The sequence below is a fragment of the Cygnus olor genome, chromosome 5, assembly GCF_009769625.2.
Source record: "Cygnus olor isolate bCygOlo1 chromosome 5, bCygOlo1.pri.v2, whole genome shotgun sequence".
NCBI classification, from domain to species: Eukaryota; Metazoa; Chordata; class Aves; order Anseriformes; family Anatidae; genus Cygnus; species Cygnus olor.
Window position 1 is genome coordinate 11,441,648 of NC_049173.1, and position 25,596 is coordinate 11,467,243.

At 50.6% G+C, this 25,596-nt stretch overlaps 1 long non-coding RNA gene across 1 annotated transcript; it reads right to left on the minus strand.

The window, feature by feature from the left end:
* Positions 1–1,666: 1,666 nt before the first annotated feature.
* On the minus strand, positions 1,667–24,845 carry LOC121071133. The gene is made up of 4 exons (XR_005820399.1): positions 24,676–24,845; positions 9,422–11,722; positions 4,580–7,938; positions 1,667–2,515 (listed from the first exon to the last, which is right to left on the minus strand). It is a non-coding gene; the product is annotated as an uncharacterized LOC121071133 (long non-coding RNA).
* Positions 24,846–25,596: the final 751 nt, after the last annotated feature.

Consider the following 25,596-nt stretch of genomic DNA (forward strand, 5'->3'; position numbering starts at 1 on the left):
TGCTTACATGACTGTGTCCGTAAGTATGGATGTTTGTATATGTATGTATACACAGACAGATTTGGTTACTAACAGCAGAAGGGACAATTAATCACCCTCGAGACTGATAGTTTTTAATACTGAAAGGCTATTAATCAGGAAAACATTACCCTTTGAACAAGATGTTTATGCGGCCAACGCTATGGGTTGGTTGGTTGTTTGTTTTCCCCTGGTGCTAAAGCAGAGCAGAAATCAGGCTTACAATCTCCTACACTAGAACTTCTTGCTCCAAGTTTGACAATTTTTGGCTGGAATTTGGAAGAAATGTACAGGAGTTTATGCCCCTCTCTCTTTGGTTCCAAGGGGACTTCGGTGTTCAAAAGCCAAATCTCTGGAGGCATTTAAATGCCTGAAGACATAAACAGACATCGTGTGGAAACTTCAAAAAAAAATTACTTCTGTTGAAAAATCCCAAGGGGCATCTAATTTCATTTTAATGTAACTAAAAGACCTTAAAAGTCTGTCCCTAAATCTCCTGCGCTCCCTTGAAAATTCTTCCTTGCAGCCTTGCAGCCTGAAAGCTGATTCTGGAGAAGGAGCAATAAAGGCAAATTATAATCCAAATTTTTATTCCCCACTGGAGAGAATGGCTCATATCCTGTAGCGAGTGGGAGGCCAGCAGAAAAAAAATGCGGGGAGGACGGTGGTGGGAGTGAGAGGGTGCAGAGAGGCAGCGGCATTGGGGGAGGCAGGAGAAGGGCTGCATGGTGGGTCTGGGGAGCGGGGGAGGCGCAACAGAGGACCGGTGTCCCGGGCTGGCAGTGGCTGGCTCCAGAGAGAAGGCACGAGGAGCTGGCACTGGGGAGGAGGGAGAGGGTGGGAGAAATCCTGCACAGAGCACTGGCAGTGCCAGAGGCCAGGACAAACACAGCGTTGTGGAGGGCAGAGCTGCAGACAGCACCCCTTCCTTCATCCGTCTGTCCGTCCGTCCGTCCGTCCGTCCATCGCAGCGAGGTGTGAACCCAACCCCCCGCGAGCCTGTTTCGGTGTCGGCACTAAGAGCTGGTTCACAGCTTATGAAACCAAGGGAACGGGAGTCGCACATCTGTGCCCTGCGAGCTTCCCACCAGCGGGGATCGGGTTCCTGGGGCATACGGCCTTCCCACCACCCTGTGCTGCCCCCCGCTCCCCTGGGAGCATCTCTCCGTTAATTAAATGTCAGGCTGCTGCACAGCCCCGCTCCCCCTCGACGCCCAAAAGCAAGCTGATTTTCTTAAGGCTTTGGAAATGCACCTCCTCTCCGCTCCCCACCCTGCGCCCCTGAGCAGCCTGAAGAAGATAAAGTGGAAGGGGCAGCAGTGATGGGGGTGACACAGGGGTTAGGCTGCGGCAGCATTAACACACACAAACATAGCTGGTGCCTCCTCACAGAAAGCAAGCCCTGTATTCCATGGAAGGACAGGCCTCCTTTCCCTCCCTGAGGATCAGGGAGCAAAATCGGTGCAGAAAGCCCCGGATAGCTGGTGGGTCTGCCCCGCTCAGTGCTGTGTCTAAGCAGAAAATTTCCATATCAGAACGGAAACACAAGCTGTGGAGAGATTCATCATTCCTTAGCAAAACAAGGGGGAAAAGATTTCCATCTGGGAGCTGCTTTATCGTAGGAATGATTGCAGCAAGCACGAAGCTGGTCTGGGAAGAGCTCACTCTCTTTTTATAAATTTCTTTCATTTCTCTCCACCGTCATCTCAGCAGCAGAACAGCCAGTGCAGGTTAAACCCTGGGAGATAGTGTTGTGGGTGACAGCTGCCATCGTTTTCAGGGTGACCTGGAATACAATAACAGTTTTTCTAACAGATCTAGAACAAGAAATCCACACAATCCATTTGGGGAGCTCTGTGTCACAAGACCTGATGGGACAAAGACTGGATGCTGTACATTAATAGAGCCAGGGGGTTAACAGTAGATATTAATTTTTAAAAGTGTTTCACAACACAATTCCTTGCACTTCAGTGTTTAAATCAATCTTTTTTTTTTTCCTTTTTTTTTTTTTTTTGAGTGATGGAACAAGCTTTTCCCAGGAGCAGTTTCTTACCACTGGTATTCCCACGGGAAAGGAAACTGTTAGAAATTCATCTGAAATTGGTCTCCAAACATGTAGTCAGAGGTTCGAGCAAATTTACAAAGGAGAGAGAAAAATCTTAGAGGTTGGTATGTCCACATACGCACGTGGGAGTGGAGAAAATCAACTTATTCACATCCTTCTGACGTACGTAGGGATCACACCACCAAAATTCCTGGAAATTCCCTTCGCTGTGAAACCAGTATGAGAAGTCTCAGGCCCGGTGTCTCCACGAACACACCCCTACGGCACAGCACAACCCATCGGGATTGCGGTGCCAACCTTTGATTTCATACTTTCTCTTCCTCTTAATCCACATGTAATCTCAAACGCTGGTGATCTCAGGGGGAGGAGCAAGAAGTCAAAGTCGGTTCCTCGCTGCTATTTGTCTGAAGAAAACCTTCAACACATGAAAACCTGGAAAAGAAAAAAAAATCAATGAAACCTCAATTTGACATCAAGTGAGGGATTAATCACCAACTAAAAGAAACAATTTTAGAAAATGCCACGACTTAGTACTCTTAAAATGACAAGAAGACAAAAGAGCCACGATCCCATCTGCCCCAGGCGTTTCCCTCACCCAACACCGAAGGCACCAAAGAGCGCTGTGCCTCCGCCGCCATCCCGGCACCCAGCTGAGGGGACAGATGGCATTTCTCCACGGACAGCTTGTCGGTGGCCTCTCACAGCAGCTGCCCTGCTGGGACTCAACTCTCTGGGGACGCCAGAAGCGGTGCACCAACCCCTCACTCTCCGGGCCAAACCTCTGTCCTGCGGCCTTCCTCCTCTGAGTTACGTCGGTGTAAACCTGGAGTATATGTGGATCCAAACCTGCTCAGGGGTGCTGGATGGCTCTGGATTAATACCGAGCTAATATCCAGGCACAGGGAGCTGTTCCTGCTGTCACAGTGCCTGTGGTGTCGAGAGCCATGTCGGGCATGACTGTTTCCATGCAGGCTATCATGTCTTCAAAGGCCCACTCGCGGCCCCGTGTGTAAATGTGAACAGTACTCACTTTTTTTAAACATGGGTTTTTCATACACCAGGAACTAATGGCCCTCTCAGAGCAGTTATAATCTGTTCTGACAATTTGTTTCCTAGTCATGCATGATAAGTGAATTTTTACAGCTGAACCAGGAGTCCTGAAAAACGGGCCTTACACTGGGAACGCAGATGTGGCCTGCTGTGGGCTGCGGTAGGAGAGCATCCCTGCCCCTGGGGAGCCAGGGCCAGGAAATCAGAATTCCCTTTTTCAGTGCACATAACGTGACACCCAGGCACCCTTTCATCTGCGCTGAAAGGCAGGAAGGAGAAGCAGAATTATCCCCTCATTACAATAATGTCCCTCGCACTTTCTCCAGCTACTCTGCAGGCATTAGTGGCTGCAGAGAAATGCTGAACACCCAAATCTCCAGCTAAAAGAAACCAGAGGGCAGGGTGCTCTAAAAATCAGACCCACAGAGCTTTAAACAAAGGCTTTTATACTAAAAAAAAAAAAAAAAAAAAAAAAAAAAAAAAAAAAGACAGATTCACCTTAACTTTATTCCTTACTGTGAGAGCTTTGAAAGAAAATTACGTATTTTCCTGGTTATCTAATTCCTCTTATGGCCGCCCCACTATAACCTGTACTACATACAAATTCACATCACTACATTTACCTGCCCACTTGGCTGCTGGAAGAGAAAATGAAGCTGCCTCAGTCATCTTCACATTCAGCAATAGAGGAAACTGACTTGTTTTTTTTCCCCAATTCAGCGCCAATTAAAACGTGAAACGTGGATAATCTGATATCCGCTAAATACTCCAATCACTTACGTTGCAGAGCGGATACACATCTATACTCCATAAAAAATCGTATCGTTTATTTGTTTAAACGTCGTAGCCGTGCCTCCCTTCATCCCGTGGCTCCTCACCCAACACCCGTGCGACGAGCAACTTCCCCGGCCCTGACCCTCGGCCGGCACACCGGCTCTGCTAAAATTTCTGCGTTTGTGCCGACCGACGGCAGCTGAGGACCCGGCAGAGCCTCTCCAGGAACAGCAGCACCGCTGGCAGCTTGTGCCCCGCTGCTCCTCGCAGCCCCCGGCCCGTGCCCGCTCCCACCCCGGCGCCCAGCCCCGTGCCTCACGCGGCGCTGAGCCAAACCCGGCACGGCCCCGGCACGTAGGTACAAAGGGAAATCTTGACAGCATCTGTGAATGGGGTTTAAGAGAAAGGAACGGAATAATACCACATATGTTAACAGATTGAGATGGTAGCTATGGTGACCACAGACAGACAAAGAACAAACCATTTTGACTGAATTCAGCCAATTCCTTCTGACAACAAACTGCAAGAAAAAGCAAACTTTTTAAAATCCGTAATGAAACCATTATAACAAATCCATTTCTCTCTGTTCGGCTTGTTTGCTTTTTGCATTTCAGTTTCAGCTATTACATTAAACCTGTTAATCATTCAGATAGCCAAATACTTTCCACCTACCAAAAATGGGGATTTTCTCGGTGTAAAAAAAAAAAAAAAAAAGTAAAAAAATCATTGTTTGCATTTTCCAAAAGAAAAGGCAAGGAATAGTTACTGTAAAATGACAGACATTCGTAATTTACAGCATTTTCTTGTGCACGAAGGCATCTGGGTTTTGTAGAGTAAAGGCTTGTTTATAGCAGTCGGATTAGTTTCCCTATCCCGATGTGCAACGTAGCCATGAACGCTCCCTGCCCTGTTTGTTGCGTGTTACAGCACCGAGCGCCTCTCTCCATGCAGCCGGGGCAGGAGGGCACGAGCTGGGCCATCGAGGGACCCAAAAATGTGCCTGTGGAGAGCAGATGTGGAACTGCCTGCGGGCTCAGAAACTGCCATCCTGAGAAGATGCAAGGGGCTGGTGGAGGAGGAGGAGAAAAAGGAGGAGGAAGAGGAGGAGAAGGGGGAGGAGGGGGAGGAGGAGGAAGAGGAGGCTCTGCCTTGTGCGTCAGGATGGAGACTGCAGCACAAAGCCCACGCACACCCCCAGGGAGACCCCTCTTCATCCTGGAGACCACTTTGGTACACCCAGTGCAGAGGATGCTGCGGGCCAGCACGCTCGCTGGAGGCCAGTGCCAAACCTTGCTGCCAACAGTAGGAAAGCTGCTGCCGTCTTCCTGAGCAACTTGAGTGCTTCATCTCTAACTCGGTGTGCCCAGTGCCTTCTGCAATGCCCTGCAGGCTGCAGCATTCACAACAGTGTCGATTTGCAACGTAGCCATGCTTTTGATGCTCCGGGAGCAATAACTTCCCATTTCTGCAGTGCACTGACCCTCTCAGCTCTAAGCCAGCATTTTCAGCTGCTTAACTTCACTCCTCTTTAACGAACAACCCCCCAAACCCAGCAAACGAGCACAAAGGCGCACACCACGTGGACATGGCCCCCTTTATCGCTGTGCTGGGGTCAGCCCCCTGCTGTGCCCCACCCCGTTCCCCACAGGGACCCACGCCAAGGCCTTGCGCATCTTTGCTTTCGCTCTCCCCGGTTCTGAGGGCAGGCCCACAGAGTGGGGGGCGAAAAAGAAAACACCACCGCTCACTCACATTTTCTTTCAGTATTGCCTAGAAACAGTAAAAAAAAAAAAAAAAAAAAAAAAAAAATTCCTTTGATTTTATGTGCAGTAAACCCTCACTAGATGGCTCCTTACAGCAAGTAAATCCAGTCCCCGCAGACAGCGCTCACCCCACTTCGGGCCGGCACTGCTCTGCGAGTCCCGAGCTGCCAGTTGGGTGGGCGTAGACACGTCCATTCAGCCCTTTTCTTAACGTTTTTAAGTTTCACATTCAATTTTCTAATGCGGCAAGGTCGGGGGGAACCAGCGGCGGAGGTCTCGCGGGGGAAGCAGCTGATGCCCCCCAGCACGTGGTCAATGGTCCAAAAGCTGCAACCCTGAGCATCACGCGGGCCCTCCTAAAAAACTCGCTTCTGAAGAGCCCCCCCTCGCCGTTTGCAATGCTATCTGCAAGGCGTGCGCTGGCAGGACGTTCAGGGCAGCACCAGGAGAAGCGATGAGCTGTCAGCCGCACTTAGCCTCCCGCTCCTACGTCGCTCTGCACGCTCTGCGTTGCAAGGTTGGCTGATTATGCCCTCATTAGTGAGCAGCGCTAATTGGCGTCTAACCTGCCTTGAGATAAACACGCACGCTGCGTGTTGGAAACCCAGCGAACGAACGGAATGATTTGAGTTTCTCTCCGATCCCTAGGCTGTGAGCTCTGGCAGCTCACAGCAGGGCAAGCAGGCGCAGCAGGAGGTGGACTGCCCCCGGTCAGCGGTGGGAAGGGAGGTCTGAAACGTGGCGAACGTCCACGTTAAAAAGAGACCTGCTTGGTTTTTTGTCATCTTTGGGTTTGTTTTTTGTTTTGTTTTCCCCAAAGAGCTGCTGAAAATCAGCACAGATAAATGCACTGAACCAGGTCATAATCAGCACATAGCACTGATGCAAATACCCGGATTAGGGAATTACAGCAATTATGGTAGATAACTCACCGGAAAAAAATCTGTATAAATACTCAAATAGAAGATGTTCGCCTGTCCCATAAACAAGCACGAGCCATGCCAGTCCAAAGCTAGAATTCACTAATAAAGTCATCTTTGATCATCTAATTAATGGAGCTGTTATCTCCCCATAACAAATCAGGGCTTAGAGCTTTTAGGCAGTTAAACGTTTTGTTTCGTGCTTAAAAAAAAACAAAACTAACACCCGACAGACTTTTCCATCCTTAGCAGCGTTCCCTTGAAATGCAGTTGTTTACTTCGGGCCTTAAAGGCCGGATTAGTAGAGAAGATAGTTTGCTTTTAATTGTACATACAAGTTTCATCACCAGCCTCCCTGCCACGAACAAGCTCTTTAATAAGCGCCGTGGAGGCAAAGCCTCCAGAAATTGCAGAAGAGAAGCCTCCAGAGATTGCGGAGGAGAAAGGGTGGGAGCGGCGAGTCCAGAAGTAACGCCGAGAGGTCTCAGTCCCCGGAGGCAGAGCGCTTCCAGCTCTCGCAGCGAGCGACCGGGAGGAGCAGCCCGTGAGTCAGCCGAGAGAGGAGACGTGTCACCGCGCCGCGTGTCTTCCAGGGACGCGAAAATCAATGCCGCCACAGCGCCCGGGCAGGAATTTTTACAGTACCGGCTGGCTTGCTGCTGTAGCCCTGGGTGTGGGGAGGTATCTCGGTGACTGAGGCTGTGATTGCCCCCGCCGCCACGGGGTGCTCCTCGCCGTGCTCTTCCTTTGCAAAACAGGAAAGAGGCGAGACAGCTTCGGCGATAACTGTTTGAGGGACCCGAGCAAGTCCTCGTGGCCGTACCTCGAGCGTTATCGTGCCTCGCCATCCTCCGTACGGTGCGCGCTGCAGCAAGGCATGGGCAGGGCTCTTATCTCGGCTTTCTGGAGTTCCAGCCCTTTTGCAATCGAATTAAACAGAAAGAAAAAAACGTTCAGCTTCGTAAGGTGTGTTTGTTGGTTTTTTTTTGTTTTTCTTTTTTGCCTTGTGTAAATTATATATCGCACTGGTTACAGGAAAAAGGAAGACGCAGGTTTGGAAATCGGTTGTGGGCTCCTCCATTTTCCTACGATCGAGCGTTACAGCTGCATACACAGGGGACCTTTTTTCTTTTTTTTTTTTTCCTCTCCTTTTTGCTTGTTGCTTTACACCAAAATAAAGGCCGCAGTTGTTCCAGTCAGTGATTAGGCTCAATGTTGCGCCTCTGAGGATGGGGAAGCACGGGGACTCAGGGGAGCAGAGAACTTAATGAGTTCTTTATCTGAAGGGAAATTTTGTCAAAATGTTTTCCAGAGCCAATGGAAGCGATCCGGCGGCTGCACACACATCCTGCACGGGAGGATGAAGGTGAAAAAACCATAACCTGGGTCTGCCGAGCAGCAGCCCCTCACCAAAAGCTGAAGGCAGCCCTGCTGCTGTCTGTGCTAGGAGGTAATGGTGTGATGTAAAAGCCACCAGCTCTCTCCTTGTGTCCCATGTTAGGGGGCCCTAAATGAGTGAGCTGTGCCCCGTAAGCGCTTTTCTTGCACAGCTGCATCCCTGCTGCCTCGAGGGCACCACCAGGGCAGCTTTCCCTCTCTGGGCCCTGCAGGCAGCGAGCAGCGCAGGATCCGGCCCAGGGCATCGTGCTGGACCGCAGCAGGGCCTCCTGCAACTTCTTTTTACCTTTTTTTTTTTTTTAAATCCTGAATTAAAACTTAAGCTTCAAAGGCATGGATCTAGGGGGGTCTCTTCATGCAGATACTGCGTTTCCTGGAACGGATCCTTTAATTTTGTGATGAGCTGGAGTCGCGGACATTTTTATTCAAATCCTTTTTTTAGGCTCTAATGCTCTTTAGTATTGGATATAGGGATTTTAGGCTGGAAACGGCACTCTTGACTTTACTATCACCCCAAACAGACAATCAAAATTTAAGCTGCTGTTTCTCTCCCAGCCTTTTTATGCTGCTCCCAACCCTCTCCCAGAAATTGTAATGCCTCTGCCGCATTTACTCCACTAGTAAAATCTACTTTCTTCTGTGTTTTTCCCCCCACTTTATCCTCAAGTCTTACGCTGTCAAATAAAATCAAGGTTTTCATATGTAAAATGGTTATCAGCAGTTCAGGTTTTACTTACAGTGCCTCGAACAGGCTGCAGGGATGCTAGATGGGGAGAAATGTAACCTAACAGCATATACTCTGGTGCAACCTGCAAGCACCATTTTGTATGGGGTGTCCTTTTAGGGTTTGTCATCCTTGCTGACAATAACAGTAGCAGTTCTAATAATTTTACAGGATGTTAAAAAATAAGGCTGCGTTTAACTGTTGTGAAGAGTGAAATTACCTGGTGTGATGATCAGAGAAATGTGCCCACATCTCAAAGAACCTGGTGAGTGGCTGTACCATTCGTGCCAGCTCCCTCACTGCCTGCAACCCCAAGCTTGTAAACCTCATGAGCTCTCCCTAGAACAGCCCCCACAGGGGTCCCTCAGGGCTTTACGAGCTCACATTATGCTGTTGTGTGCCAGCTTTGGGTAAGAAATAGCTTAAATTCAGGGTGAAATACATCACCGGACTTGTGCAAAGCCGGGGGCAGGAGGGACCTGCGGGGTCCAGCCCAGGCACAAGGCAACTTCCCTCTGAATGTGCACCGAGGGAAACCTCCTCCAGAGGACCCAGTGCATTTAAATCCTTAACTACACACAAAAGATGAGCACAGAGGGCTCATCTGAATCTCACTTCCAAACCTGCTCATCTCTTGTTCTGCTGGTGGCTCTAGGAGCAGCAGGAGCTTCCATAAGCTATCCAGCAATGGGTTTGTTCTCAAATGCACCTTCTGCACAGATAGGCCTTTGGTGTCCATCGGGCACAGGCTCTCTCCCCAAATATTCACACCTCCGCAGGGGTGCGTGGGCAGAGCCTCCCACCCACAAATACTTGATTCACAGGCCAGGACACAGGATGCCCGTGGCGGGGGAAAAAAAAAAGACAAAAAATTGCCAGTATGTTCCCTCTGCAGAAAATAGGGGCCACTGAGGAGGAAGGAAATCAAATGTTATTCCTAAAAAGCAGCAGACAACAGCCATTCACGTGGTCTCATATTTAAAACCATTAACACCTACAAACAAATAATGCTTATAGATCTGGAAAATAGTGGAGAAAAAAAAGGAAATAATTTAAGTTCTCAGTTCACAAATGCGCGCTGCTTTGCGGTAGCTTCCCATGAGTGCTCCGGCTAGGAAGCTCGCTGCACAGTGATCTCTGAACGGAGCACTTAAAACGAGCACTAGCAAACGTTCCCCGGAAGGAAATTCAGAATAACTAATCGTAAGGAAAATCACACCGGACACCTAATTTAGGAGCTCTGATCACCCCATCGGCAGCTAGAAAGGTAACGCTTTATCTGCTTGTCCAGGCAAAGCAAGCGCGTGCAGCTCACAGCTGAGTGCTTGGTGAGCGACTGCTCACCATCGAGACGTGCTGGCATTTACTGAGCCAAAGCAAACGCCGGCACCTGAGAAGGTGAGGGTTTGCTGGCAGCAAAGTCATAAATGAGAAAGCTTGTGTGTGTTGGGGGGTGCCCTTGTGTAGATTATTTCCTATGAATTACTTACCCAGCCTTAGATTTTAATTGATAATTTCTCCCTTGATGTGCCCCATATAGAGGAAATGTTAGCATTAACCAAAGCTAATCCACGGCACGGCTGGGAAGGGGATTATTTTGCCAGTGATGGCTTCCTTTAAACATGGAATTGTGATCAAAGCAATATGGTTCTGGTTTTTCCTCTATTTTTAGCTTTGTAGTATGTTTCTTCTTAACAGTAAGTTACCGTTATACGCATGCTGTGAATTTCCAATATAGCGAAGCTTTAATAATTTGCAGCAATAATTGTTCCTGCTCCAGTCTCCGATTCAATTTGATGCAGAATTCCCATCTCCCACCACAAAGCTTAGCTCAACAGTATCTGTGTGAGCCAGGCTATGAAACGAGCCTGGTGTAATGGACTTCATTAAGGGACAGCCAAATTACTCGTCTGTAATCTATTTTAAACACCAAAAAGAAAAATTCAGTAAATATTTCTCCTTCCAAAGTTACCAGTTTTGGAGGAAAGGGGCCTGCCGATTCACAAATTTGGTAGCCACGATCCACTTTTGTCAAGCCCTGAAGTAGGGAGCTCCTCGGCGCAAGCACAGAGCCGGTCTGAAGGCACAGAACCCATAACCCCAACGTGGACCACGAACGCACACCGACTAATTACGGGTTGTGGGAGAGCCTGAGCCATGCCCTGTGCGTGAGAGCAAATTACTCCCTTGATGAATAAAAGCCATTACTTAGTATTTAGCTTCATAGCAAGAAGCCTCTTCGGCCTGCTCCTAACAGAGATGTTACAGTTAATTTAGTGTAAAATTATCACCTGCTGTACAATAAAACAACAAACTGCAGTCAAATAATCTCTTAATAAATGAAAATGTGTAATAAACTGTGTCAGCACCACGGAGACTTGGCAAGGCTGAATACCCTAAAGGTACCAATCCAAACAAATTCGCCATACAATATATGGCCTGTGTCATTTCTGGTTCTTATCAGGGATGATTCATCTGGGAATCCTTGGCGCTGTTTTTTACATCTAAAGGCCAGGCAGTTATTACAACGATATAATTTCTGCTGCATTAATTAAATATAATGCCTGTAAGCCCCTTTATAGGGGTCTATAAATTCATCGTAAACATATGCTGTATGGGCATACGTAATCTACAAAATGTAATAAAGAGTCATACAACCATCTCTCCTTTCCAGAGCATGGAGAGGGGTCAAACAGTCATCATGCAGGAAACAAAAACTTAAAAAATAATGCAGAAGTGAGCCTAACATTGCTTCTGCTGCACATTACAATTACGGACAGAAACCCAGGTGCCTGTCAGTGAGGGGAAGCAGGGTACATGGCGGCTGTAGTGGGTAGGGGAGCAAAGCACTGCTCTCACTGCTGCAGGCTCGCACCAGATGATAAAAGCACCCCGAGTCCCTCCACTTCATCTGGCATCGTCTGACTGCAGGAGAGCATGGGGTACACCAGTTGTTGCTGAGATCTGCCTTGCAGTAATTTGCTGGGCATTCAAATGCTGCCCCACCACCCTGCATCAAAAAAACAGAGGGGGAACAAAAGACAAAGCAAAGCCAAGCGAAGAAGAGCCGTGCAGCACTTCTTGCAGTCAGCCAGAGACAAGCTTTGAGGAGTTTTTCTGCAGACATCCGAGGTCCAGACAGAGCAGAAATATCCGACTGGCTGCTGCATCGCGTGAGGAGGCTGCAGAGGAGCCTCCCAGCCCACACTGCCCTGGGGGGAGGACAACAGGGCGCAGGGGACAGCAGCAGCAGAGATGCTGCTTGCACCAAGTCCTGCCCATCCTTCTGGGAACAGCAACGGGGACCTTCAGGCTGCGCCTTTCCATACCCTGACTGCACGTGGGATGCCTCAGCATGTGCCTGCAGCTCGGTGCCCTTCAGCCATGCAAGTGGCTGGTGTGCAGCGCACATTGCCTTCTTCTGGGCTCATCCAGGACGTGTCTCCAGAGCCCCTGCTCTTGTTCTGTCTCACAGAGCTCCCAGGGAAGGAGCAAGGGACAGCCAGCAGCAGCTGAAAGCGATGTAGGGTGAGGGCAGGATGCAGCAGGAGGCAGCCACCTATGTGTAGAGAGCAATCACCACTAGGAGACTTTTTTCCCCTAGAAACACTGTCCCAGTTACGAAAAACAGAAAAATGACTTGTTTGTGTGCAGTGGCTCCTATAGCGGCATTTCTGGTCACGTTCCCACTACCGCAGCAAAGCCCAGGCCGTATAATAGAGCACAACTGGAATAATGGCTTCGCCGGAGACCAGTTCAGCCCTGACTCACACCCCACGCCAGCCCTTTGAAGGGCTGCACGTGGTGCACATCAGTGCTCAATTCAGCCCTTTGTGCTAAGCATCGCTCGCAGGCCCTGCTATAATGCAGCCCTCGCTCGTACAAATAACCCTCCTCCATCACAATTTTCAGTCTCAGTCTGGCACCACGGGCAGCACGAACAACCCAGAGTCTCCCATCTCACACGTACCTTCCAAACCATCCCTGGTATCTTCAGGCAGGGATTGTGCCCCAAAACCTCTTAGGTACCCACCAGCCCGCAGTGCTTCTGCAGAAGAGCCACGGAACAGTTTCTCTGGGGCTTTCGGGATGGGGAAGGAGGAGGATGTTCAGCCTGGAGAGGCCCTAGAGGTGGGTGAGGGGTTTCCAGACCACCCAACCCATGGCAGTCACAGGGCATCTGAGCCAAGGGGGTGTCCATGGAGCAGGGCCAACGGCATGGGTTTGTTCACGCCGCCCTGCCACAACAACAAAACACATGTCCAGCATCACTGTGTTCCCTCTGAGAGGCCAAGACCCATCATTTAAAGAGAGGAAATCAAAATGACAAGTGGAGAAGACATCCCCTGCGCCCAGCTCCCTCTTTTGGAAACCCCACCCCGGCGCTGGCTCTGAGTAAACATCCTCCATCGCCACGCTCTCTGGACAGTATCCTTGCCAAGCAACAAAAGCAAGGCCTTTTCTTCAAATTAGGTTAAGCAAAAGATAAATAAAGCATTTTTCCTCAGTGAGATCAAGCATTTTTAAGAGACGGGGCTATCAGGATGTGTCAGCCCCGTCTGGCAGCAGGAACAGGCTGCGCGCCGTCCCAGAGGGGTCTTGGCTGGTGCAGGGCTGAGATGTCTCATGGTGCCCTTCCTGCTGCAGCACTTATCTGGGGATATTCTGTGTCCTAAATCCCAGCTCCTGGGGTTGTAAGAATGGGTGGGAAACACATTTCTCTTCCTCAAAAAAAACGCACCTGGACAGCAGCAGCAGAGCCCTGTCCCCGAGCAGTCCCTAAACCCAGCCAGGGACACTGCAGCCACCCTGCAGGTTTGGCTTGGCAGAGCAGCCAGCAACAGCAGGTTACGCTCAGGACAGATGTGCCTGAAGGGGTGGAAGGAGGAAGCCGAGCAGGCACAGAAGCCACCATTCAGCACGCAATTACCACGCGGCAGCGCTCCCCCAGCGCCGCAGCAGGCGGTGGACTCCGACCCCGTGCCGGCGCCCGCACGGCCACGTCCCACGAGTTCTGCCTGCGCCCCACGGCAGCAGGGGGCTCTCCTTCAGCTCTCACATGCTGAATAGCTGCGAGATAACTGCATTTTCCTTAAACATCCTGCTCCTGGGAAAAGCCGGAAGACAACCAGAGCGCAACCTGAGAGCTCAAACCAGCAGCGTGCAGAGAAAGCCTTGAAAGTCTATTCTGGCCTTCGCAACGTATTCCCCTTCTGAAGAGGGGGAGGGAAGAAGGACACTAACGTGCGTCTGTTGTGGTGGCTTTTGGCCAGGAACACAGAGAGCCCTTTTGCCCTCTGTTTTCACCCCACGCATGGCGTGCCGTGCCGACCTGCACAGCGCAGATACCCATAGCTGCCGCGCTACTGCCGGCGTCTGACACAACGCAGAGATCACCACAGAAAACACCATCGTCTCCCAGGCAGGCCGAGCCTGGTGCCCCCAGCCTGGGACAATATGCGAAGACCCAGGCACAGAGCCCATGGCCAGCACCCCGTGGCAGCGAGGCCGGGCCCGGCTCGCCCTGCCGGCTCCTCTCAGGAAGCGCCGCCCGCAGCGCAGGAAGCACCCGGCTCGCGAGCTGTGCCACGGCCCACCTAGGCCGGGTCCCTACGGGCAGCAGGGCCGTGTGTGTGTACACACACACACACATATATATATAGCGCCTGGCTCCACATCCTTTTAACCCGCGCATCTGGCTGGTAAAGCAGTTAAACCGCCCGGCTCGGTATGGTTTCAGCTTATCACATACCACACACACAGCCCTCCTCGCGCTTGCGCTCTCTCTCTGATGATGTTCACTTTCCTCAAAGCATCATCCTTAAATAAAATATTAAAAATCTCATTCAGCTGGAGGAGCAGGGGAGGAAGTTTGGTGTATTTCTGTTTTTTCTTTTTTTGTTATTTCTCTGTCCTCCACTCCCCACTCCCCACCCCCACGGCTAAATCAAGCCCATGCAGCAAAATAACTTCGCCCTACAATTACTTCTTTTATTAAATCTTTTGGGGCAGGAGGGAGAGGACAGAAGGAATCAGCGTGGTCCAGAGCCCTGAACTGATGTTAAATGACAGAAAAGGAGGTGCTATAGGTTCCTTGCTCCATCCTGGCAGGCAGCATGGAGTGTCTGCATGATCTCGCTCCAGCGCAGGAACAGATGGAGCCCCACAGGCACTCATGGTCCCGCTGCTGTCCCCACCGTGGGCTGTGGGGCACACAGCATGACCCATCCCAGCACCGTGGGGCTTCTCTGCTCACCCAGCAATCCCCCCCCTTCCAAACAACCCCCCAGCCTCAGCACTCCCCCTCTCTGTGCTCTGCAAATGCCCACTGATAAGATTATTGCCACTGCTGGCCCTTTGGTTCAACATGAAATCAAGCACTTGGTTTGGTACAAAAGCATGACGTTAAAGTTCTTAATTAAAAAGCTAAGTAAAATTAAATAAAAATAGGGGAAACATTTGAAGCAAAGCATTGTTTGAAAATTTTAGGAAAAAAAACACAAGCCTATTCAGTTCAAATTTCCTTTAGCTTTCGGTTGTTTTGCCACCATCAAGTTTTTGCATGCTTTGTGGAAGAAACCCAGCCACTCCAGTTATGAGCTGTAAAGCTAAGAAAAACAAACAGGAGAAGTTTCGCTCAGCCTTTATCTGTCGCCAAATCAGGCTGCGCCTTTTGCCCGAGGCGCAGTCACCTTACAGCAGGGGGCCCGTGTAGGAAGGATTTTCTCTCGGCACCCAGGGCCACTGCCATCACTTACGTCCTCGGGCAGGATTCATTTCAGTGCTCCGACCACGCCTGCTCCAACCCTTTCCATGAGCATCTTTGCTAGGCTACGTGGATATTTCTCATTTTATTTTTCCCTGACTGTAACTGGGTCTTGGGTAAGAGGGGACGTGCTTTAAGTGATGTGGAAGCTGATAAACATATTCACCACTCCTGGTGGAAACTCACGTACATAAAATGAAGTTACAAAAAATAATACTAAAAAACAAACACAAACAAAACCACCTACAACCCAGTTTTGCATGCACCCAGCCATCAGGTATTGGCAGAGCCTGTACTGTCCAGGCAATTGTACCTTTCTCTTGTTAAAAGTGCCTTGCTGCAGAGGTGCAAATGCACCGTGGAAGCCCCCGGGGCAGGCCTGGGAATGAAAACCAAGTCCATGGCCCAGCCGTGCACACGGCGGTGTAACACCACGGTGACAAAACCAGCAGGGAAGCAGCAGAAGAGCTGCCCCAGGGTTGGCGCTGAGAGAGCAGGGGCTGGGCTCGCTTTTACCTTGCTTATTGTGGAAAAGAAAATTCAACTGCAGACTTCCTCCAATACGCAGCTCTACATTTTGCTGCTGTTCCTTTACTCTTCCTCCGTTCTCTACGGACCCTGCCTTTCCTTGCGCTGGCTGCCCACGTGCTCCCCTCAGTGTGACCCCACACAAAGCCACCCTTCACATGCACTCTCCCCCCTCTTGGGCTGCACATAAAAGCGTGAGTTTTCCTTCCTCATTTTCTCTCTCTTCTCTCATCCCCTCACACTTTCCACGCACTTTCCGTTCCCCTGGCCCTAATTTCCTTTTTGCTGAAGAAGTCTCCCACATCAGCTAACGCTCCTCCCTTCTCCCTCCCACATTCCCCATCTCTCCCGCTCCAGGTTTCTCCCTTTCCACCTGCTCCCTTCACCAGCTGCTCCCTCCATCCTCTCCCACCCTTTCACGCTGTCCTTCACTGCTCACCCCAGCACCATTTTTCCCTCTCCGGCTCATGAGGCCCTCATCCCACATCTCCCCCTCCTCCTCTTGTCCTGCCCGTCCCGGTACCCCGCGCACCCGCAGGCCGCGGGGCCAAGGCCCTGCGCCAGCACTGACGCAGCTCGCCCGCAAGGACACGCGGTGTAACAGCAGCACAGCAATAAACACAGCCCCGCTACATCCTGGTGGCGAGTTCCCAAGTCTCCAGACAACTCCAGTCGGTGATGAATTGTATGATTCAGATGCCAAAACCCCGGTATTTGGGACAGCTGTAGGCTGAAAGGAGGAGAGGAGGGCTTGTGGCTGCCGAGGAGCCCAGAGCAGCCCAGGCAGAGGGGTTTGCTCTGCACTCCTACCCTTAGGTGTGCTTTGGCAAAGCAGGGCAGGAATAAAGTCCCCTTCCCAAAGCAGCCTTTGAGCTGCTTGTCCCAGCACAGCACCCACAGGCAAGGATCTCTGCAATTGTCCAAAACCAAAATGCCCGTGAAGCAAGCCAGGCCAGCTCAGAACATTTCCTTCCACCTCACTGTCATTTTTCCTCCTGATTGGCACTGTTCATCTGCACCATCCGAGCAACTAACGACCTGCTGCTGGGCCCAGACCCTGACCCTCCCAAAGAGGAGCTCTCTGGCACAAGGACAACAATTAGCTTGCTTTTTAACAGAAGACCTTTCAGAATGAGAAAAGTAGGGTGTTGGGTTTTTAGGGGTGTTCGTTTTTTGGCGTTTCTCACACACGCCTAGTCACCTCCTGTGAAGCTCCTGCTGCCATCGAGCAAGTTGCTCTTCTCTTGGAGATGGGGGCAGAGCACCCAAAGCTGTGCTTTCCTGAGAACACCCCCATAAGGGCGGAATTTCTCACCTGGGAACACCCCCAGCAGACCTTAGGGAACAAATTTCTCACCTTGAGAAATCCACTGCCGCGAGCACCAGGCTGCTGCTTTTATTGCCAGGCTGCACGGACGCCTTGGAGGGTTTGTCCTGCTCCTCGCGGCCCCCCCCCCCCAAAACGCAAGGAGCCTGCAGCAGCCACGAGCACCCCAACCGTGATGACCAGAAGCCAGTGGGATCCAGGAAAGGGCTCTGCTGGCCATAGCCGAGAGCTGGCACGGGGACACAGCTGTCCATCCCCAGCCCCACGGGGAATTCCCGAGGACAGACAGCCACCACAGACATCTCCACGCAGCAGCTCTGCCCTCCCAGAGGAGCACCCGCTCGGGATGGGTTTGTCCCACCTGAACCTTCGCCCTCTGCTCCTGCCAACTGCAGGCACGTCACTGAAGGACACTGCCAGAGCCAGCCCCGGTGAGAAGACAGGTCCTTTTTACCACAAAATCAATGGAAATGAGGCAGATCACATGTGAAACCAGCTCAAAAAATAATTCTGAATGAAATGAATAAGTAATTTGCATTAAGGCATCACCAAGTCTAAAGGATTTTTTTTTAAGCAAAACAAGTTTCCATTGATTTGTTTCTCTCTCCCCCCCTTCAATTTAAAAACGGTGTTAGCAAACGCCACGCTGCAGCAGCAGCGCTGGAAGCTCCCCAGCAGCCTCTCGCAGCACAGGCAGGCGGATAAATACCGGAGGGCTCCTTTAAGTCGCTCCCTGCTTCTTCCTTCGCCTCCCACTCCCTGCTCCCCAGGATGCAGCTTCCCCCGGGTCCTCTGAGCAAACACAGGCCGCCCCTGCTTCCCCAACACCGCGTTTCTCCACAGCAAACCCTCCTGGCCTCTGCCGGAGGCCGAGGAGCAGCCAGGACCAGTCCCAGAACCGGTCACGGGTCCTGCTCAGCATCCCCCAGCTGAGCTGCATCACCCAGGGCCACCCGAAATGTGGCTCCTGGTCAGTGCTGGGTGGCTGCAGGGTGGGAGCAGCGTGCCCACCTCCAGCTTCGCCATCGGACAGATCTGCACCACGGCACTAAGCAGAAAGCAGCAGGTTTTAGCTGTGCTCGTTAATAACCAGTAGCAACTGCCCCAGCCAGCCAAAAAGGGAGAATCTTCAGAAAACAGCAAGTATCAGGGAGGATTAACAGCACATATTCTGGGGATGAGGCACTGGCCTAAGAGGAAGCAACAGGGACAAGAGCAGCAGTGCTTTCCTCTTAATGGGCGTGATTCATTCACAAGAGTTAACCGAGTAATTTTTCTGGAAAACAGAGCAAGGTTTGTCCCTGCGATGTAAAAAGAAAAAGTTTTCATTTAAATGGGTTGTTTCTAAATTTTCCATTGAGCGTTTACAGTTTCCTTGGCCACTTTTCCCATGAAAACCTTCAGAAATGTTGAGGGGGAGGGAATGACAAGAGAAGGCTGTCCAAAGACACCTGCAAGTTAATAAACAAAAGCCACTGTGGAGCTCTGTTCTGTGACGGAAATACTATTTTTTTGTGTTTTGTAAGGATTCCGCACTACTGTTTTACTTCTTTGATTTTAAGAAATTTGGGCATATTTCCATCTGGGCCTATTTCCAAGCAGCTCTAGCATTACTTTTACACACCCTCTCCCTAGGCCAGGCCTAAAATTCCCTTCTGCGACATGGGAATCGCTCCTGGGGAGACGAGCCAGGTGCAGCATCCCCTCCCATCCCCTCAGCCAAGACAGGGTGCAGGCTGGTGGCATATTTGGGCTGAGGGCCTGAGTCACCCTGGGGCTGCTGTGGCCCCAGGACCAGCCCCATGTGCAGGTCTCAGGGTCCAAAGCTTGGCAAGAACCAGGCACAGAGGTGACTCGTCCTGGTCTTGGCAAAGCAAGGACAACCCTCGGCTACGGGCACTCAACTCACCTTCAGCTGCCCGCAGTTCTGCTCACCTGAGATTGTAAAATAAGACTAAGCTGAAATTCAATACTTCAGTTTGAGAACTCGCACTTTTAATGGAACTTTGATTACTTTTTCCCACTGTAGATCTTAAATAATCCTGGCTGTCAGAAGCCCACAGGTTGAACTGAAGTGGAAATTTCTGTGTAGCCAAATATGCAGCAGATGAAATTAAAGAAAAATAAACCGCAGAAGGAAAACAAAGTGACATAATGTACTGAGCTGGAATTCATTCGGCTTTCTTGCCTGCCTTTTAGAGGGAGTCACCCTGCCACATATTGTGCCCAAGGTGAGGAGCAGGAGAAGAGAGCTGTTACAGCAGTAACGCAGTGAAGACCATCCACCAAAAGCTGAAGGAAACCTGGACTAAGTAAAGCCAAACTTCATTAGGTAACTTCTCAGTTCAGCTGCATTTTATTATCGCCAAGTTTTCCCACCAGAGAACACGGAAGCCAGCGATCCACACCCCTTATTGATGTGCCACCTCACAGCCGGTTCCACATTACATTTAACGGGTGCAGTTTCCAGCAGGGTGGCATCACCTCCCCATGGGGAGCTGTTCACCGAGTCCTGGCTGTGGCCGCCCCAGGACCACCACGGTGTCCAGAAGCATTTGCCACCCAGAGCCATGGAACGAGGTGGGACCCCCAGCACCACTCACACTGTGGCACAGCCAGCCCCGGGGCAGGGGACTTCCATGGGACAGAAGGGATGCCAAAGCAGAGTCACAGTCGGGACATCAGTCTGTGCTGCAGCACGTCCCGCCGAAATTCGGATGGGGAGGTGGCCATAAATACCAAAACCATGTTTGGAGCAGGTAAAGACCCCGGGTGTCTTCCTGCTCACTTTTTCCCATGTCGACAAAGGTCACGTTGCTTGGTCACCACAGTGCTCGGGACATGGAGCACAGGACAGCATTTGGCCCTGCAAGAAGAGGACCCTCTGCAGCAGAGGTGCAGGGGGCAGTGCCTGCAGCACAGCAGGAGGGACCAGCTCGCAGCCAAGAAACCATGTTTTAAGGTTTATACATTTTATAGCCACACCACACAGCCACTGGCCAGCTGCCATCACAGCTTACCACGTCTGTCCTCACTGCTGGGCAAGTCTGGAGCATTTCTTTGATTAACGCCCACCACCATGCTCACCTCTGCCCAGCCCCAGCCCCCCAAAAGGTTATTCCTGTTCTGCCACTGCAACCAAGCACGGATCATCAGCTAACCCCCATGCCCTTAAGGGCACTGCAAAATAGAAACGGGCCTTGCACTGGGCTTGGCAGCAGTGCGGGGCCACCCCAAAGCTGCTCCCACCCTAGCACTGCTGTTCCCATCCTGCATGGGGCCGAACCAACCCCTTTGCCCACCCCCCCAGCTGTCACCCCCAAATTGTGTCACTTCCTCACCAGCTCGCTCCTTCTCCCATGGCAGATCATGTTGCCCTCTAGTGGATTTGAGATTATTTTTGGAAAAAATAAAAGTAAAACAAAAAAAAAAAAAACAAAACTCAGCAGTGACGATGACTGGGAAAATAACACCAAAAAAAAAAACCACACCAAACTGAGCACAGCAGGAACAGCGCTGCATTTTCACTGCAACAGGAAAGCAGGAGGCTGGGGCGCAGGTGCAGGATTGCCAGGAAAGCAGCTCATCTCACAAAGAGCTGCAGCATGCCACGTGGCTGCAGCATGGAGAAGGAGAACTGACCGGGTGTGGAGCTGCCCTGGGGACAGTGACATCAGAGGGGCAGTGGCCCCACTGTGCATGGCCACCACCGAGTCACTGAAGCACAGCACCGACCCCAAGAGTCGGCCAGCCCAGGTTTTATGTACTGGCACTGTAGCCTAGGCGCAGGAGAGAGGAGAGGTCCCCAAAGTGGTCAGAGCTCCTGCCTTGGCCCTCTGAGGAACAGCCGAGTGTCCAGGGTGAGGGGGAATAACTGAAGGCTTCGTCCAGCACAGGGAGCTGCCGTCCCCGCGATAAGAAAGGGAGAGCCAAATGCCTGCCTGTGCTGCTCAGTCCCACGAGAAGCAAGGTCAGCTTTACAAACAGGATGAACACAATTTACCCACAAGACAAGATGAGGGCCTCTGAGGCACCATCTGGGTCCCCTTTGCATCCAGGGCTGAAGTCATACGCAGGCTGCTCCATTTTGAGCAAGCGACAAGAGGTGCTTGGGCAGGAGGAATTTAAGTGAACAGCTACCAACCTGTACAACGCAAATGCTTTCAAGGAGGGGAATACTCCAACTTCGCAACCAATGTGGCAGGATAGGAACAAAATGGCCTTGCGGCCTAAGGCCGAGCCCTCAAGCCGTGCTGCAGTCCTGAGCCGTGGGCACCCCCAGCAGCTCAGGGTAGGCTGGAGCAGCCCCTTCTGTAGGCCTTCCTTACATGCTATTTAGCAACTCTGTTCAAAATGTCTTTTCCTGTGTGCTTTGGGACACTGGATGGTTGCCATCTAGTGACTGAGTAACCCATCATGAGCATTTGCTTTCTCCGTGCAGAAGTTTCAGGTCTTCCTGTGCCACCAACACTCAGTCAGGGTTGAGCACATGGTGCCCCGGCAGCTTTTTGGGTTCAGTTACTCCTTCTGTGCCCCTTATAAGCAAGATTCAGGCAGGAAGGGAAGGGAAAATTAAACTAGTATATAGGAATGTCACTGTGCTCCCTCCTGTAGTCCCATCCGTGGATACCAAGTTTCCCCAATACTTCTGCTCAGTGGCTACACCAACAACCAGCATTTCCATGATTTCTCCCGATCATACCTGTGCACACTTGTCTGGTCCACAAAGCTAAACAAGCTTTGCTCAGCCAACATATAGGTTCAGGAACATATTATAAATAAACCATCTGCAGTAAGCGTTGTTGAGCTAATCCACTTTTATTTTATTTCCATGGGGAACATAAGCTGTGCAGGACCCTGGGCTGAAGTTCATAGCCCACTCTTCTGCCTGGCACAGGGTGCAGCTGACAGCCCACCTTTGGGAAAGGGGGACTGCAGGGCTCCACAGTGCACTTCACACGCTCCTCACACACAGGCGCACAAAGCAGACCCCGCTCTTTCCCACGCTCTTCCCAGTTTTATCCCTATCCCTTTCTCACACATCAACCCAGGTCTTCCCAGGCATCAGCCAAAAAAGGACCGCCTGGCAATGCCACATTTCAAGCATCTCTCCCATTCCCGCAGCTCCGTTATTGTGATGGGAGCTGAACATCTGTGCTTTGGACAGCCCAGGACAACTATTCCTTCTGGGGAATGACATTGTACTCTATCACCAAGTACTGAAGGAAAAGAAGCTGCATTTGACACTCTAGTTCCTCACTCAGAATTGCTCCTTGCCAGACAACTATGCCCCTCTGGGGACAGCCACATGCATGACAGGTCCATCACAGGCACCCAGCGGTCCGGCTGCCGGACAGACATATCTGCTCCTGCCAAGCGAGGGGGGATGTAGGGAGGAAGGCAGACAGAGCACCTTCTCCCCTAAAAAGCCCACCCACGGGAGGAACAGCACCAACCTTTGCCTAGCAGCTCCCTCTCCCCCTGACTCCTTCACCCACTGCAGCACTCTGCATGCTCCTCCACTGGCCAGGGCAGAGGGCATTGGAAAGTTAGTGTATTTTCCATCACATGCTAATAACAAAGAATAAGTCCTCCCCAATCTTCACAGCCATTCTGGTAGTGCCGAATGGGGACAGCATTTACCTTCAAATGTCTTGGAAAAAAAAAATTACGAGGTCCTGAATAGACAAAGCAGGAATTCAGCAGACATGCTATTTGGGACACAATCTAAATTTGGAGTAACTCAATTGCCTTCCTGTTAGCCCTTAGCCATCCGCTTTCCCAGAAGTAGCTGCCTGTGTTTCCAAGACAATTGGCAACTTCTCTGCATCTCTCACATTGTGACAACTTAATTCAGCTCCTGTAGAAGATCTGACAAGGCAGTCAAAGGAAAAGGTTATAGAAAGGAGGAGCATTCCCTTTAATACAAGCTACAGAGTTTATAACCATCATTTACCAACTTCACAGGCTGAGAAGAAAAACATTTTTAGATTTAAGTTCATTTTGTTCAATGAAAAAGTTCCAAACTTTTTTTTCCCCCGGTATTACTCATGAAAAATTTTATATGCATTCAGATATTGCCTAGTTAGGTCTTCTAAGACACTGACAGAGCCTCATTTCATCTGATCGTTAGTTGCAAGATGAGTTCTTCGGGAATATGGTCTCCTTGGGGAATCGGACAAGTTGAGAAAGTTTCCCTCAGGGGAATGACTGGTTTAGTATTCAGATTCAATCCTCTTCTAAATTTGTGGTCTAACTCTCCAGTAGAGTTTGAACATGTGGTTGAAGACATTTAGTAGAGTATACTTTATCACCACGCTGAAATTTATATTTTGTCTGGAAACTTGTAGGCTGAGCTGCTGGAAGTGGAAACCTATTTTCCTTTCCACCTGACTTGGGACAACAGCCCATTCCCCTTATCTCAGGCGCGTCGCATGCACCAGCATTGCGTGTAAGGACAGTTGTGCAACACCCAGGTGCTTTGTAAAACGGTTCCCCATGCAAGCGGGGCTGCTGGGATGCCAAGGCCCGTGTCCCCACAGCCCCAGATTACAGGTACCCTCACGTAATGCCCAATTCCGAGTCCAGATGAAGCAACCCAGCGATGGCTGTCCAGATCAAAGGGCAGAAACCCACGTCAGAGGAGCCCCTGATGCAACCAGCAGCAGTATCAGGAGCAGACAGGACAGAGCAAAACACCTTTCTGTACCAAAAAAGGAGGATAAGGAGTACAATGCCAGAAACTGCTGGAGGAGGGATAAACTCACCTGTGCCAGGGTGCTTGTCTGTGCCCTGGCAAGAGGGAGGATTCCAGTCCCCAGGGCTCTTAATCAGGCATTTAAAATAATAAATCTTATTACACTAAGCGTATTACTATTAAGCCTTCAGCTGTTAGCATTGAGCCGTTGTTGGAAGGGCCAGACCCAGCCACACATCAGCCTAAAAGCAATGCATCCAAAGCAGCAAGATAATACTTCCAGGAGCAATAACCACTCTGGACTCAGCCCAGCCAGCACAGTTCCCTGTGGCAAGCAATGCTGACACCGAGGATGCACCCACCAGTTAACGTGGGAAGTGTTCCCTGTGGCCAGCTGCTGCAGACATCCTTCCTTCACCAAACTGTGCCTCCCCAACAGCCACCAGCTCCATGGGCCCTAGCTCAGAATAATTCAAATGGGCAGGCTTTCTCACAGCTGGGAGCAGCAACACCACCCTTGCCATCAGTAAGTCACCCCAGCCCAAGTACATCACCCAGGCTCTGCATCCCCACCCTCCAAAGCACACAAAAGCTTTGCCAGCCCCCAGCTCAGCTCTTACACACCCAGGGGAGGTCAGAGCTCACCTTCATCCTCCAGGGCAGAGGAAGGCTCCCTGTAGGTACCGCTCAGCCCCAAGCAGAAAACATTAAAAACCAACGTCCCCTCCAGCCCAAACCTCGGGATAGCCACACCACTACTGAACACACTATCACAGAACAGCATACCCAAGGCAGCACCTTCTCATCAGGATTCCCAAACCAAGTCTCATAGCTTCTGGGTGTGCTTTATAGCCAGCAGCTATAGCTAACAGCAATCACCTGGAGGTCCACCTGCAGAAGCTGTAGGCTGTTGAGTTTTTTGGTTTTTTTTTCTGCCTAAATGAAAGCTTTAACCACCTGCTTGCCAAGGGTCTGGTGTGGGATTTAGCAATTCAGACAGTTTTTGTGGGTATCTGGTTGTTGGGGGTGTGCAAGGGGTTGGAGGCAATCTGTCCTATGGGACCAGGCAGAAATCATGCTAGATTGTACTCACACCACCTGTTCTTCCTTGTGTCAAAGGTTTTGTTGTTATTGTTATTATTCAAGAGGTTTTAATATCGATCAGCCTTTTATGTACCATTTGTTTGACAGGGAGTTTACCTTGAATACTGTCTTTCTGACATTATCAGCTGTGATTCCAGCACTTCGTATTTGTGAATCTGTATTTGCAAAGTATTGAATGTGACATGAGCACCCAACAGGAACAGAACAAGAAAAAATCAGCCCTGAAGATCTGACTTATTGAGTGTGAGTAACTGAAAACAGGGTGTTTGCTGATTCAGTTGGCTTGCGACGGACTCTGTCATCATCGTCACTTACTTGATTTCCTTCTCTACCCATACCTTTAAGCTCCAGAGCTATACAGAGAGCTCTCTGCCATTTTCCTGGAGGGGAATAACATTTCATTTCCACAGTAATCATTTGGGCAAAGGGCTTTTTTACAGCAGAGGGCTGCTGGTTTCCTTA